General features: G+C 41.3%; 1 long non-coding RNA gene across 1 annotated transcript; it reads right to left on the bottom strand.

The window, feature by feature from the left end:
- LOC110401218 lies at window positions 938-14,671 on the bottom strand. Its single transcript, XR_002440313.1, has 5 exons — window positions 14,391-14,671; window positions 10,608-10,818; window positions 5,525-5,767; window positions 1,923-3,701; window positions 938-1,377 (listed from the first exon to the last, which is right to left on the bottom strand). It is a non-coding gene; the product is annotated as an uncharacterized LOC110401218 (long non-coding RNA).

Genomic DNA, 15,466 nt, shown 5'->3' with positions numbered 1-15,466 from the left:
AGGGACCTTGAGTTCGAGTTCCGTTTGCCTGCGCACCCTTCCCTGCCCCTACAAGCGACGCTCCCGGCGCCCACGGGCACCCGCTCGAAAGGAGGGCTGCCCCGTCTTGGTGTCAGCGCCCTGGGATGGCAGGCGTGCTGGCTGAGCAACAGGGCAGGACCAGAGTCGCTGCCAGCGCCGGAGTCGCCCCGTCACCGCGCGCAGTGACGGCCGGAGCAGCGTTCCCTCGGGGGCCCGGCGTGTCGCGGCACGGCCCTGCCGGGCGGGTCTGCCCGCTGCTGCCGGCACGGCCCCCGTGTCGGCGCCTCGGCCAGCTCCCTGCCCTCGGCCCGCCCCCTCGCCTCGGCCTGCTGTCTGTAACCTGGTCGCTTGCAGCAAACCTTAAAAATCTAGGAGGTGGAGCGGTGCGTTTAGGTCTTATCTTTGCAGAGCTGTGAGGCAGTGGTTTTCTCTAGTGAAACAGTGTAACTCGACAGCTCTGGCAAAAGAGGACAGAAGAGACAGCTACTCCCTGCTCCTCTTGCCGACGCAGCTCAGGAGGTTTAATGGTGGTGAAAACAGTGTGCTGAGCTTCCTTTCACAGGAACCAATGCACTGCGCGCGTGCTGGCCCAGGCCAGGCTGGCAAGGTTTCATCCTCATTGCCTAGTGGGCCTGGGCTTTGAGAGGGCTCAGCTCGGCCCGGGCCCCACCAGCCAGAGGTGGCCTTGCCGGCATGGCCCATTCCCCACGGGAAGCAGGCTGTGGGTACACTGACAAAATACTTCTTTTTTTTTTTTTTTTTCCATGTGAGCTGTTTCCAAAACAGCATATAAGTTTTCACTCTGTTCCTGGATGATTGTGCTTTCAGAGCTTTTTTTCCACACACCTGAATAAGGATGGAATGTGTAGGCAAAGCTTAGAGACATCCTTTTTCTCTATTCTTCTCGAGCTCTGTGAGAGAGTTGTGTTACTACTATGAATAAAGCATTTGCGTTTTGGTTCCTGCTCTTGCTTTTATAGCGCAAAGCTCTGAAAAGCACTAAGGGCCAGTTGTACGGACAGAGGCGTGTCATGCCAAGAAGTAACAGTCCCTGTGCTGAAGCTTGTGTGCTTTTGTGCCTAGATTATGTGACACCTCATTTGTGAATGGAACATATTGACACCTAGCACTGAATAGAAAGGACCATTAATTAGTCACTCTTCCTTCCCCCGAGTACAGAAATCTTTACTATTACCAATTTACGACACTATGCTCTTTTTCTTCCCTTTGGTATTTGAGTCTTCAGGGTGAATTCGGGTCACGTTTTTAAGCTTTCCTCCCTCCCACAGCCATGAGGTCTCGATTTTTTTTTCCCTTGAGGGTTCTGTTGTTGTCACATGACTCTGAGAGCTGGAACTTTAAGGAAAAAAGCCAAATATTATGAAGCACATTCAAATCATGAGTTCTGCCAAATACTGGTTAGTACAGTTAACACCGAGTTAAGATACAGTTCAACTATAGTTGAAAAAAATACTGAGATCTATCTTTTCAGTATAGAAATGTTGCGGGAAAAAAAGGGCATAATCAACTGTTTCAGAGTAAACTGCCCAGTGCTAGGAATTAACCTGTGTTGTCCAACAGTCTCAGTATGACTTAATACTATTATTTATAATCATTGATATATTCATGTTGAAATATCTAGAAGTTTGTATGCTTGGATTTTAACATAACCTGCTTAAAATGATCACGGGAGGGGAGGAAAGAGGGCATTCTCCATTTGGCCTTCTCCTTCTACCTGTTACTGAGAGTTTCAACTCACACTGAGGGATCCTTTCATATAATTCGCATTAATGTAAAAACTAACCATGGAGTCTGGGCTATGGCTATGAGGCACAACAACATACTTCTGGATTAAAACAAAGACAGTTACTTAATGCTGCAAAGTAGGTCCTGAATATTACCTTGAACGTTATCAATTCTTTCTTTGTAAGCACACTTCTGCAGAGGAATGGTTCGATTCCTTTGCCACAAACTGCATTTTACCACCATTAACAAAGCTCTCCCATAAGTTGCAAGCAGTTCATCAATGATTATATTATGTACTTGTACACCAGAGGTGGTGACTTTGATTCTGTAAAGAAAACAAAAATATCCTGCCAGCTTGACCTGCTTTTTGAAAAGTTAAGCAAAGCTCCAGCAAAAATACATAACTCTTCAGATTCAAGTGAAAATCTGACCCAGTTTTCTGAGCATGGTCACAAACATATAGAATGAAAATGCACAGGGAGAAGAGGAAGGATGGGATTTTCTTACCTCTCAGACTAGGATTTCAGGTAATTCTTCCTCTATAATGCAATATTCACAAAGGAAATACAAAAATGTAAATAAGTCTAATTGATACCAGTCTAGTGAAGTGAGATTTTAAAAACTGAAAAGCATTTAAAAAAAAAACCAAACTTTTTGAAGGGGTGAAGGGTTTCTTTTTTGTCATGATTTTGCTGTCACTTGTACTGCAAGTCTAATATCAGTAACACTCTGCTTATTTTTTGTCAGAAAGCCCTCTGTATTGAGATTTACCAATTATGTATCAAAAATCTGGACACCAACTTCTTCAACTAATTCTCTGCAAGGAACATAGTCTTTTCACCAGTAGTAGCAGAACAGCCATTTCATTACATCCACTGCTCTGTTCTAGGTCCAATTTATGCGGTTTCTAGATTTCATGCTTACATTCACATGAAAAACATCTAGAAGCAAAGAAGAGTATAACAGGTTAGTTCTGAAAGGAGGAAAAACGTATTTTACAAACAAAGCAGTAAAGATATATGAAAAAATACTAATTTTTCTGTCATTCTCCAAATGTTACTAGATATGGACCTCTGCAGCTGAACTGTTGTACCTGAACTACCATCACATGATGGACAGTGGAATTTTTCAATAAAATGTGCAGGAATAACAATTACAGGATGCTAAATTAAGCTGCCATCAACTGATGGTGATCAAATACTTCTTTGGTTTCTTTATTACTAGTAAAGCAAATTTTTTCCAATGACAACAAAGAGTGTAGAACTCCAGCCAAAGCTTTCTCACTGCAGTTGTTTCAATGAATCCAGAAATACAGCTATTCAGAAGGGAACAATTTGTAGGATAGGGACCATGATAACTTTTGGAAAAGTAATCGAAAAAGCACAACTACAAATTTCAAAAGACTTTCTAAGGACTTACTAAAAGTATTTAATGGAATAATCTATTTGCCACTAATCGGCAACCAATAAACTGTTGCAGCATGGAGGCAGAGATCCAAATATGAGAGACAGTACAGGTAATTGGTGCTTAGTGTTGAGATCTCTGTTTCACAGACTCAAAAGTTGTGCCTGGCCTCTAGTGCTAAGCTGAGATCTAAGTTTTTGTACCCTGTGAATGTGTTCCTCAGGTGTGTCAGCTGTGGTGGCAAGGGCAACAGTCACGGGATACCTTTGCTGATAGGACAGTGCTCATTATTTTGTCCTCATCCTTTGGGAGTCTGAGTTCAAAGGTGTTTGTCCTCATCAGTGTTGCAAGTCGAGGAAGTCCTTCCAGGTGAGAATGCAGGTGGAAAAGTGCATGCTAGCAAGGGTGAAATCCTTACCTGTTATCTTGATTATTTTTGCTATACCAGTTTTGTGGACAGGGCACTTCCACCTAAGGAGCTGTCAACCGGCCTCTTCAGAATAATGTTTTCAAACAAAAGCAAAACATGGCTGGAAAAAATGTAGAATTGACAGCTGTATGAACAAACACTATTTCACTTCAACTTGTCATACATAAAGAAAAATGAAAACTAATAAATTTCCCTGGAAGGAATACAGCCCAATTTGATTTTCATTTAATATATGAGTCAAATGGAGGGTTTGTGAATGTAAGGGTAAAAGGTTAAACTCCATAGGCACAGAACTGACAAACTATAAAACCAGACACCACACTACATCCTGTCAGACTAATTGCTCTTAAACCATGGCTACGTGGAATAAATTCATAAGTGAACCTCTGTATTCACAGAGATCCTGAAAGATACCATTACATTTTCTTTCAGTTTGGGATGACCTAGAATGTAGGGGTTTTTTTTGCTTTTGGAGTTAAATTATGTTTTGTCTTTAAGTGGTTAATAACAAATCTAAACCATTCTACCAGCTACCAGCTATAATCATGGTCCATTATGAAAGCAGAAGAAGGAACATAGCACACCATTCTGAAATGGAGAGTAAATACAAAGGAAATGCATAAATTAATCCTCACTTCAACCAGACTGCTGACAAGATGCAGGCACTCTCATTCAGCTTTCCCAGCTCGTCTCACCTGTGGCAGGACTTCCCTTCCAGGAAGCAAAAGGTATCACCTGTAGACTCTCCTTAGCCTAAAGGAGTTGCCACCACAGTCTTTGTCATCTCCAAATCTTCTCTTACTCTATACACAACTTTTAGAGGAGAGGTGGAAATGCTAGCGGTTAGGCACTTTCTTGATAAATGGGTTTCAGTCTCTGGAGCCTCAGGTAGGAACAGAGTTCACATGGCATATTGAATGTCTCATATAAAAGAGAGGCACTGTCTCCTCATATATAAAGAGCCAGGCATTTATTCATGCCCAAAAGGATAGCTTAGTCCAGAAGAAAACTCGAATCCAGACTATCCCATTCAAGAATGTGCCTCCCACACACCCTACTGCAAATGTCTTTGTCAGCACTCTGCTTTCTGAGGGCTATACTCAAAGACTAGACCTTATATACAGCAGAAATTTCTAAGGCACCCCTAAAATATCAGGAAGGCCTGATTTCAAAACTGCATTGTGTGGCTCCCTGCATGGAGCCCAGCATAGGCCAGGGCAGATGAGTGTAGGTTGGATCAGTGCTTCAAAGTGCAATTGAATCATCGGATCTTTGTGTAATGCTCTGCCTTGCACATAATACATATGAAATACCCAGGATAAAGTCAGAAGAATTCCCAGGTATTTCCTGTACAACACCAAAATACGTCTTGGCGTTTATATTTATTTGCAGTATCAGAAAAATGGTTTCCTCCTTCCTTCCGCCTGGGCACATGCACCAAGATATGCTGTACGATATCAAGTGTGAGCAGCTCGGATATTTTCACTGAATGAGCACGATGACTTTTTTATTAGTTCAGTGAGAGGGCTGGCTGCCCGCCCATGGCATTTGGCGAGGCACTACACTCAGAGACATGTTCTGTAAGAGCCATGCACTAAAGCAGCTGGCAGCAAAGTCATTGCTTTGGAGACTAGGGTTAGATATCCAGACTCTCCCTGCATCTCAAAACTACATGATGAAGTTCAACAAAAGATGGTAAAACAGAGAGCGGGAAAAAAAAAAAAGGAAAAAAAAAAAAAGAAAAAGCTCAGCTTTCCTGTCACATGATAGACACGGCCCCAGTGTTTATCCCATCCATGCAGCAGCAGCCCCTTCCTGCCCTCCCCAGCTGGCTGAGAAAAGCCACCTGCTGCCACTGGCCTGCTTGCACTGCATCACATCACATCACATCACATCACATCACATCACATCACATCACATCACCTGGGGGAAATCAGGGCCCACAGGCTTCTCCCTTCTGAGCTGAGCCTATGGCACTGTGCTTACTCCTCATCCTTCCCAGCTGCCTTACTGATAAAATGTGTTTTGAGCACGTCTCACTCATTTCAAATGGAAAGGAGAGGATTTTTGCCAACAGCACCAATTACTCTTCCATCAGTAGACACATGGCCGTTCTTCTACCGTAACAAATACATCCAGAGGTGCTGAGCAGAAGAGCCTCTTTGCCTGAGGGGAGAAGGAACAAGAGGGAATGAAACCATATGGTGGTCTATAGAGAAGAGGCCAGAGCAATTAATGGCTATGCCAGTGTGTAGAGATAAGTGCACTAGAAAATGTGTCAACCCTTTGGCAACAGAAGTTGCTACTGCTAGAAACAGTGGCTTGCCACTGTTCTCTATATCAGTGTGTTATTTGTATTGTACAGATTTAGATGGATTTGTGTTTGATTTATGCAGGTGTAAATCAGATCAGAGTTAACTGCTTGGAAATCTCAGTGGGTTTTCAGTTGGATAGCTTCATCTGATGGAAAGAACAGCCTCCACAAAACAGACAGCTCTGAAGATGTGCAGAAAACTTTTAGGAGAGCAGATGAACTTACAGTATGTATTTTAATGGGAATCATACAGTATTTATTTTATTGGGCATGTCAGTACTATAAATATTTTCTAAATTCAGCCGCTGTTCCTACAACCAAAAATACATATGCCCACTCAAGTACAAACCCACTGAACTCGAAAAGGTTTGCAGATTACTTTCAGCTCCAGTTGTGCGGTTTTCAGCACAGAATTGTTGCAGCTGTTGTCTTTTTTGTATTGATCTACAGTGACAGAAATCCCCCAGAGCTACAAAGACTTTCTAAAGAAAAGTATCAATTAGTTCAATCTTGAGTGAAATATATCCCTAATACCTAACACAAAGGAAGTTTACAGTAAGTGAATATACTGATTTCAGCACATCTTTAAATTGATTCTTTGAATATAACAAATGAAATCTACCTACAATCCCTTTCAGTTACAAGTTCAGGGCAATAGGGCTGAACATTATTTAGTCACACATAAAAAAAAAAATCAGGAAATTCATGTGGCATAGCTGAAGCAGAAAGGTCTGGAGTCAAGGATTCAGAAACAGCTGTGATACTGAACCTCCTGACTCACTGGAGCAGGTCTGGATACATTCCACCGGGCTGATCACCTACACTCTGAACCCATTTACCCTTGCCTGCCTCTGTAATCAGTGGAGTGAGAGAGCCGCTCCATGGGAGCAATTCAAACCTTTGGTGTGGTCCATGAATCACCTGCTTGGGATGCTTGTTTTCTCACTGGCTGCAGTGGGAGCCTAGGGCAGCTGCACTCTGGTCGTGGGAGACACAGTTAGATGCCTGAAGCATCCAGAGACAAATTTGGGGCTGGGATGCCAAATACGTGCAAGAAATGGCACAGCTCATTTGTAGGAAAGTGAGTAAAATGAAAATGAATGTCCATGGAAATAAAAAGTACTGTAATCAGCTTCTCTGCTTTGTGTTTAGCAGCCTGAGGCTTGCTTGCCTTACTCATTAATTCTAACTGGTCTGGAATTAAACAATTATATTTGCACAATGGGGACCTACAAATACAGAGCCATGGCAAGCTCTGAGGATACTTAAAAATTCAATTACCAATAAAAAGGAATTATGATTTTTTTTTAATTGCAAAACACCTTGTATACACATGTGCTGATCCTAAAGTGAGCTCCACAGACAATCAGTCTTTCAACTGCTTGCTTCTGAATACTAAGAGGGAATGGGAGTTGATTTCTATGCAGATCAGAGGCTTCATCTTTTCTGAATGTTTTAGGAAAAAAATAAGTTGTTATTATTTTAATAACATACACAGGGAGTTTTATAAATAGTCAGACTAGATTAAAAATGATTTGCACATAAAGTAATACTCCTGCCCCTGTAAGTTAGAGATTGAAGGAAAAATATATGTATATTTAGTTTGTCTGCTATGCAAAGGCTCCTGCTGCTTCAAGTGGCTTTGGAGTGGGCACTAAGCAAACTGGGCCACGATCTCTATGTACTCAGCATCCTCTATTTTCAGCCCTTCATGCTGTTGTAGGAAAGTAGATAAAGACATTTAAAAAACAAATAGAGAGATCTCATATAGTACTTAATCTTATTTTTAATCCTTAACTGACTAGTTTTCAAGATGTTAACATACCTTTCATTACACACACATTGCCTGCATGAAACCACATGCAGCAATCACTATCATCATTATTCAGATGCATGCTGAATTAGAGCGTTCACTTGTGTATGTGAAGGAAACGATGTTGGTAAGGTATTACTCCCAAATCATATGTGTGTATAACAGACAACATCTTTCTGTGCAACCAGCTTTGGCTTATAGGCAAATGAAAATGCAAACAATGTTTTCAGTGAATCATCGGTTTAGGTACACAGGACTTAAATCACAGAATCGTAGGGGCTGGAAGAGACCTCTAGGGATCATCAAGTCCAACCCCTCAGTGTTTGTTTTCACCATTTTATAATTCCCCACTGTCTTCAAAAATATTTGCTAAAAATATTAATTTGTGAAAGTGAATCTGCTGAGATAAGTGAATAAAAACACAGCCTCAAAATCAGTTCACAGAGAAAACTGTAACAAATTAAAATATTAACAACTGTGGAAACCTACAATGGCACCAATGTATACTGCCAAAAAATATCTCCAGTTTCAAGGTTATCCCAAGGCTCAAATGAAATTATCTGCCAACAGATATGGTTATTAAACTGCTACCAAAGAAAGGTCATTATCCAACATCATTTTTCTGTTCTGATTAATAGCAATTCTGCCTAGGCAACCAAGTCATTTAAAACTAAACATCACCTTTGGCATTTGGAGAAGAGAAGGGTTAGTAGGTCAGAGTCTGACACAGAAAATAAGTATAAGCCATACAATAGTAAACATTCAGCTCAGAATACCTACTAGTAGCCTTAAGCAGCGGAGTGACTTTTAAAAGGAATCAGAGTCAGAGAAGAACCCGGAGGGAAAGCAGACAATATTTTAGAAAAAGCAGATCTACTTATGCCAGATGAACAAAAAAAGACCTCTGGGAACAGTGCTCAAGCCAACTTGAAACAAACACTAAGAAAAATAATGGGAACACAGCAAGCGGTGCTTCTCCTCTTCTGCAAAATTTACATAATTTTTTTTTAAGTAAATTCCTTCCCTATTTGCTTCTATGTTGGTTTGTCCCTACCATCTGGTAGTATTCCAATACCATAAACTCTCTAAGTTAATAAGCAAATACATGAAATTTGGCACATGCCTGTCAATATATAAGCCAAGAGAGTTGCTCTCATCCCTTTCTTTTGAAGAAATGCCATGATTTTGAGCAAAATTCCTTGCAAATCCATAAATCCAGAGTATACACAACATGACCTGGGTGAGACATGCAGTGGGGAGCAGACTCCACAGAGCCTTTCAGAGAAGGCTGGAAGCCAGCAGAGCCCTCTGCACCTCACCAGCTGCAGTGGTCATTCTTACCACTGCATTCGTACTTGCTTTAAAGAAAGGCAGTTTCAGGGATGCTGTCAGAAATCACCATTTTAGTGCTGCTGGGATTTCCTTGTGTTGAGATGTATGCATCAAGGATGTCCAGGTCCTTGTTGAATAATTTTTTTTAACAATAAGAAAAACAGAACGAGGCTTTGTGTCACTTCTTGGCTTGCCACTGGCTCTGTGTCTGTTAATAGCCTGACCAAATGTACCTACCTCAACATGTCATCTCCTCTATACAACTTGGAGTCATGCAGCACATGAAGAAGATTCAGGTTGGATATCAGGAAAAAGTTCTTCACTAAAAGCATGGCTGGGCATCAGAACAGCCTCCCCAGGGCAGTAGTCATGGCACTGAGCCTGCCAGAGTTCAGGAAGTGGCTGGACAATACTCTCAGCATCAGTTGCACTTGATGATTCTTATAGTCCCTTCCAACTTGGGATATCCTACGATTCTGTGATTTAAAAACTGAGAAATGCCTTCTGCATCAAGGTCTTTAAGTGTAGTCTTTTAACTCACCTCATCTACCAACAAAAGATTTGCTCTTGTGTTTTGCCAAATAATACTCTTAGTCACTCCAATTCTCATTTTGCCTTTTTGTTTGCCTGAATGTCTTGTTCCTTTGTCTGGTTGTATTTACATAACTTTTATCAAATATCAATTAATTAATGTAGGCAGGTACTAGGTAAAAAGACACAATCTAGCTGCTGAAAGTAGGATTACATGGTGTGTAGCTTGCAAAAGAAATACGAGGAAATGCAGCCCTCTCCTAGCTCTTTCTTCAATGATCATTATTTCTAGGAAATTGAACAAAAGCTGAAAAAGCCTTGTCATTGTCTTGCTGCTAAGACACATCAATTAGTTGATCTTTAAACAAATTGAGAATAATAATATAAAAACAAAACATTTCAGAAACGGCTGAAAGCCATCCTGTGTAAGATATAAAGGGGAATAACTCATAATATAAAAACCAGCAGCCCTGACATTGCTTGTCGATACTCTAACAAGCAGGGCAAATCATTTATTTCAGAGCTAAACTCCTTGTTCTCCTGAACACAGTTCATACTAAAGACACTGTGACCATGTCACCTATCTGCACTGTAATTCACATTTAAAAGAGTCAACATGAATATTTACTCATGAACTGGCTCTTGCTGTGGTCTATAAGTAAGGCTGCCATAGGACACTTAGGCTTGTGCACAGAGGCAAAGAATGCTGGGATCCTTCTTTGTGTGCTGCACACCATCAGTCAGCTGGTACCCACCCCACAGGTCAGATCCTCCTGCAAATCCACATAAGCCCAACTCCCTTCTATCCCTTAAACAATTGCGGATGATAATTCCTACAACTTGTAGGAATCATTTATTCATACACAAATACAAAATACTTAGTCTAGCCAAGGTGAGGTTAATTTGGTAGTTTCAGTTAGGTGAACCATTGCCCTTGCCACAAAAGGAACTTGGAGCTAAATTGTTCTTTGTACTCTTTGTCAGTGAATCCTAAGACTGAAGTGGCTGAGACTCACCTATCTTCTTCCTCAGTCATTTACAGACAGGCTGGGAATCAGCGTTGCTCCACTGACAGCCTGGGAGTGAGCAGCATCTGCACCACGGACAACTCAAAGTGTACACAATAAGGAGGGATTCCTCTGTTCACTTTGGTCACACACACAGTTTCTAGAACGTGGACACTTATTAAAGAACTATAGTGTTGACTCTCAGTCTTGCAGGCAGCAGCTGTAATGGGGTAAAGAACAGAGGGTTAATGTCAGCATCACTGATTTGGTACTGGCCTCGAGTATTACACTGAAGGAAAATGCTGATCGTAATAGCAACCCATGGCTGCTCTAATGTATACTAGGAAATAAGCCAATTCTTGCATTTAAATCTGTGAGACTGAAACACTGCTTTAAAATCAGTTTTTCTCTGCCCGATCTTGAAGATGCAGCAGCTGGCCCCGCATTTGTAGTTGGTATTTAGTGTTGGCCCTGAAATACAACAAAGTGTTTCAGGCAAAACTGGGGCTGATCTTGGAGATTGCCAGAGGGATATATTTCTTTACAGCTTACAGTGATAGACGTAAGACTGAGAAACAGTATTGAGAAATAGCACTGTCAGGAAAATCTTGTTTTCCAGATGATATCAAATAGCTTTACTTAAGGGTGTGTGCGTGTATGCATATGTATACAGAGAGATATGTGTATGTACACATACACAAGTGTCTGTGGATTGAGGAGGTACATCATTTTCACATCTAACACTTTCTTTGTCTCCCATAATAAACTGTACAGTTTTCTTTCACCAAAATAACACAGCCCAGGTTTGATCCCTCTCTATCATTAAGCCATATACCAACAGGTTTGCAGGAGTAGCCGGCAGTTACATACTGTGCTTACTGCTGCATGTCCATGAGCATCCAGCTAGTCAGGAAAATTTTCAGTGACAATCGTACAACAAAAAGAAATTCTGCAGTACTATATTCTTACAGTAAAAAGATTCATCAAACTTTATGCCAGTCCAAATCCGCAGTCCTGAATTTAAAGTGTGAGGTACCAAATCCAGTGACTTTTGATCAGATTAGGCTGTTTTATCACACACTCCGCAGAGAAGTGAGGATGCAGAGCAGTCACAGCAGGGAAAGGACTCCCAGATTTCAGTGCTCACAGAGAGCATCTCATACCTTTATCAGTTTGGAACCAAAATGCTGCAGAAAAGTCTACGTATACGATCTTCACTAAGTTCTTAGCAAGGTTTATGAGTGCACAAAGAAAGATTTTTTCAGCTCCCGTGGCTTGGTTTGATTGCATGGTTAGAAGCTGTTTTGCCTGCCTTCAATAACATCACCTCTGTGATACCAAAATACATGACTGAAAGAAGCTGGCGGCATTCTTCAGCCAGCAGCTCCCCACTGCCTCTCTTTGCATGGGAAAACAGGAAGCTGCCACTGCTGCTGTAACATCTGACATGATAACACTTCAAAAAAACAGGATACAGGTACTGGGGCAATTCTACCAGTGCCCACTTTCCTATAGTTGAGGCTGTCATATCCTATTTGAAACCATTAAAACCCACTGGAACAGGCTGTCTGAACAGCTAGGGATGATTCGAGCAATGTCGAAGCCCTCTTCAAACCACCAAGAAAACCAGTATTTGTCTTCCCTCTGGCTTCTGTGTGATAATTATTCAACATTTATGATGTGTGGGGCTATGCGCTTGTAGGAGGGAGATAATGGATGAAAGTAAACTGTAAAGGAGAAAAAGGGACAAGCCTATGAGGCACCTTAGGTGCTGTTTAAGCAAAAGGAACTGATCTAATTTCTCCATAATTCTGTCTTAAATTCCTCTAAATTAACCCGTGGGAACTTCTCAGACCTCACAGAACAAATGGAGCTCCCCACAGCTCAACCCCGAGCAGCAGTCATCCCTTTTTGCTGGCAGGTCCTGCAGCAGGAGGAGACTCCGCAGTGCTGAAGGGCTGTTTGGGATCTTGGACACTTCCTTGCTCAGCACCTCCTGGGCACACTGAACCCAGGATGGAAACAAGGGCCACGTCCACAGTGTTGCTCTTAGAGTGAAGTCCACTGTTTTTGGGTACCTCCTGTTCGCAGTCAGGTACTTATGGTAGCGGCAAATATTGTGTTAGCATAACACAAAACCACAGGTTTGAATTATCAGTCACCTCAGTGATCTCATTTGGTTGTGTGAGAAAGGCTCAAAGTGAGCCAGGGCTGGAGTGCTGGTAATGGTGAAGGTTCAGGAAATGAAAGAAAAAAATGTTGTACGGAACAAAGAGACATACCTGCAGTTATCTATTACACAACATACCTCTTAATATCCCTTACAGCTCACAGCCCAAGTGTGAAACTTGACATTCTGATGCAATGAATCACATGTATCGTAAGAGAGACAACATTCTTTGACATACAAAGTGCTAGTATTTGTAAAAAGTAGAATGTTTTGAAGAAAAGAACTGTATAATGAAGTCCACTTATTTAAGGGGCATATGACAGAGCTGCAAGTAGCCGTTAGCTAGAAATGTACATGCTGTTTGCTTTAGCTCACATTAGCTTTCATTCATCTGCATATATATGAGTTACTTCATGCACAAACACGCAGTTAGACACACAAGTTTGAGTTTTACAGCCCAGGTTAGATACAGAAATGGAAGCACCGTGTGCTCAGCTGATGTTTAGGAAATGTCAAAGGCAAATGCTTTAATTTCTAGCCCTGCACTCTCTCATTTTTCCCACCCCAATGGGGCAGTGAAGGGAGAAAATCAAGCCAGGAATTCTGCTCTATGTTCCTGCACTTGGAGCTGGGCTTTCTGACGTGGTCAGCTACCGGAGACGGCAGCAACTCTCCCAATTAGTAACAGCTTCCCAGCATTATTCAGCTAGCTGGATAGCCAGGAGGGAGCATGCTGCAGCCACATGCCCAGTGCACTCCCGTGCAAAGCAGTTGCCATGGGAATAATGGCTTTGAGGGTAATTCCAGCTAACCAGGGTTTCCCACACTAGGGACTTCACAGCCAGGAAGTTGTGACTAAATTCTGCTCCCATTTAACATGGCATAAAGAAAGAATACAGGACTTAGATCCCAGAAACCATGGGCCCAGACCTGCCAGGTGCTGCACCCTTTCCATTCCCATTTTCTCTGCAATTTTTTTTTAAATTTGGCACTATGCCTAGAAGCTACAGGAACCAACTCTCAGGGAGACTATTGGTTGGGGAAAAAAAAGAAAAGCATTTAGCTCTAATGGTCAGATATTTCATTCTTTTTTTTTTTATTTAACGGATGGATGTAGATGCGGGAGCTTCTTTCTTATAAAGGAAAAAAACCCACAAATCTTTCAAAAAACAAATAATACAAATTCTGAAAAAGAGTGGGAAAAAATGAGGCAATTTTGTCTAGAACTGCAAGTGTATTAAATGCTTAAAATTCAAGAGGTTAATGACATGAAAAATTTTGAGGGTCAATTTTTACATAAAACTTTCCTCATCGTTTATATTCTCGCTGTACATAAATCTGGTACCAGGTTTGCACGCCTAATCACTTCCCCATCAGTGTACAGAAATACTGCCATACAGCACCTTGGGCAAATCTTCGCGACAGGTAGTGGCAAAGCTGTTAAGATGGGCCACAATAAGAAGGACTCACTTATTAAATTGTGCAAATTATTTTCTAGAGCTAATAATCCAGTTTCGATCAACAGGAATAATGGAATTATAAAGCAGAAGTGAATAAAAATTGTGAGCATATTTAATTGCAATGTAATTGCTTTAAGTACAAGTCCATATCAGCAGACTCACCTGTAAATCTGTAGTCAGCAGCAAAGCCCCACTGAACGCTTTCTACATCTCCTTGACAAGGGTCCAAATTTCCCCCTGTATAATTTCACACAGCACAATAGCCTGATCTGAAGGCCAGAACACTGTGAAGGAAAAATGCCAGTTTCAGAACTTTGTGACACATGAGATGCGCAAAGTTTATGTTAAGCCGCTCTTCTTAGCAAAGGTACTTATCACATTGTATTAGAGATGAAAACCTTGAGACCGGCTTAGCAATGTATTGTACAATATATATTATATATAAATATCAACCTCTTCAGAGTCTTAGAGAACACAACCTCAAAAGCCTTCACTTTGCTACAACAGCCAGTTATTCTATAGACTGAAAGCCATCTTAAGTACTGAACTGTCAGGGATGTGAAATTAACCTTTGATTTGACAAACTAAACTCGAGGCAGAAAGAAGGGAAAGCTACATCAACATCAACAAGCAGGACTGTGAGCACAGACTATTTGGAAACCAATGAAAAAACGCCTCCTTCTCCAATACTTATCCAAGCACAGGCATTACTGAATTTAAACTTAACTAGCATCAGCGGTGCAACACATTTTAACATGTTTAATAATGTTTTGGTTTTAAACAGTCTGTTTTAAGAAGGGAATGAGTAATGTTCTGGAGGGGAAGTAGTGGATGAAACAGTTCTGAAGAAACTTATGCCTATGTAGTCATTAAGAATGCGTGTGAGTTTATTGCACAGAAGCCTGTCTTTTGTTTCTTCATTAATCTGACTTTCCTGGCAGCTGTGTAAATTTGGGCTTTCTTTCTCCTAAGCCTACAGTTCTCAGAACCCACTGCAAAATACTCTCTGAACATGGAGTAAGCCTCTGCTATGAAAATTGTTATGAAAACAGAGATTCTTCCAAAGTTCTTGTACCAGTCACAGGCATCAAAACCCCGTACCTCTCATCTGACCCCCAAAATTCTTGCTCTTATGGTATGCAGTTGAAGCAGTGAACTAGTTTCTGCAATTCTACCGGTGCACCCTTAAAACTCGCAATAAAAACACTAGTGGAGGAAAGAAGTAATAAATCACAAAG

The sequence above is a fragment of the Numida meleagris genome, chromosome 6 (genome assembly GCF_002078875.1).
Source record: "Numida meleagris isolate 19003 breed g44 Domestic line chromosome 6, NumMel1.0, whole genome shotgun sequence".
Lineage (NCBI taxonomy): Eukaryota > Metazoa > Chordata > Aves > Galliformes > Numididae > Numida > Numida meleagris.
This window is presented reverse-complemented; position numbering and strand designations above follow the sequence as displayed.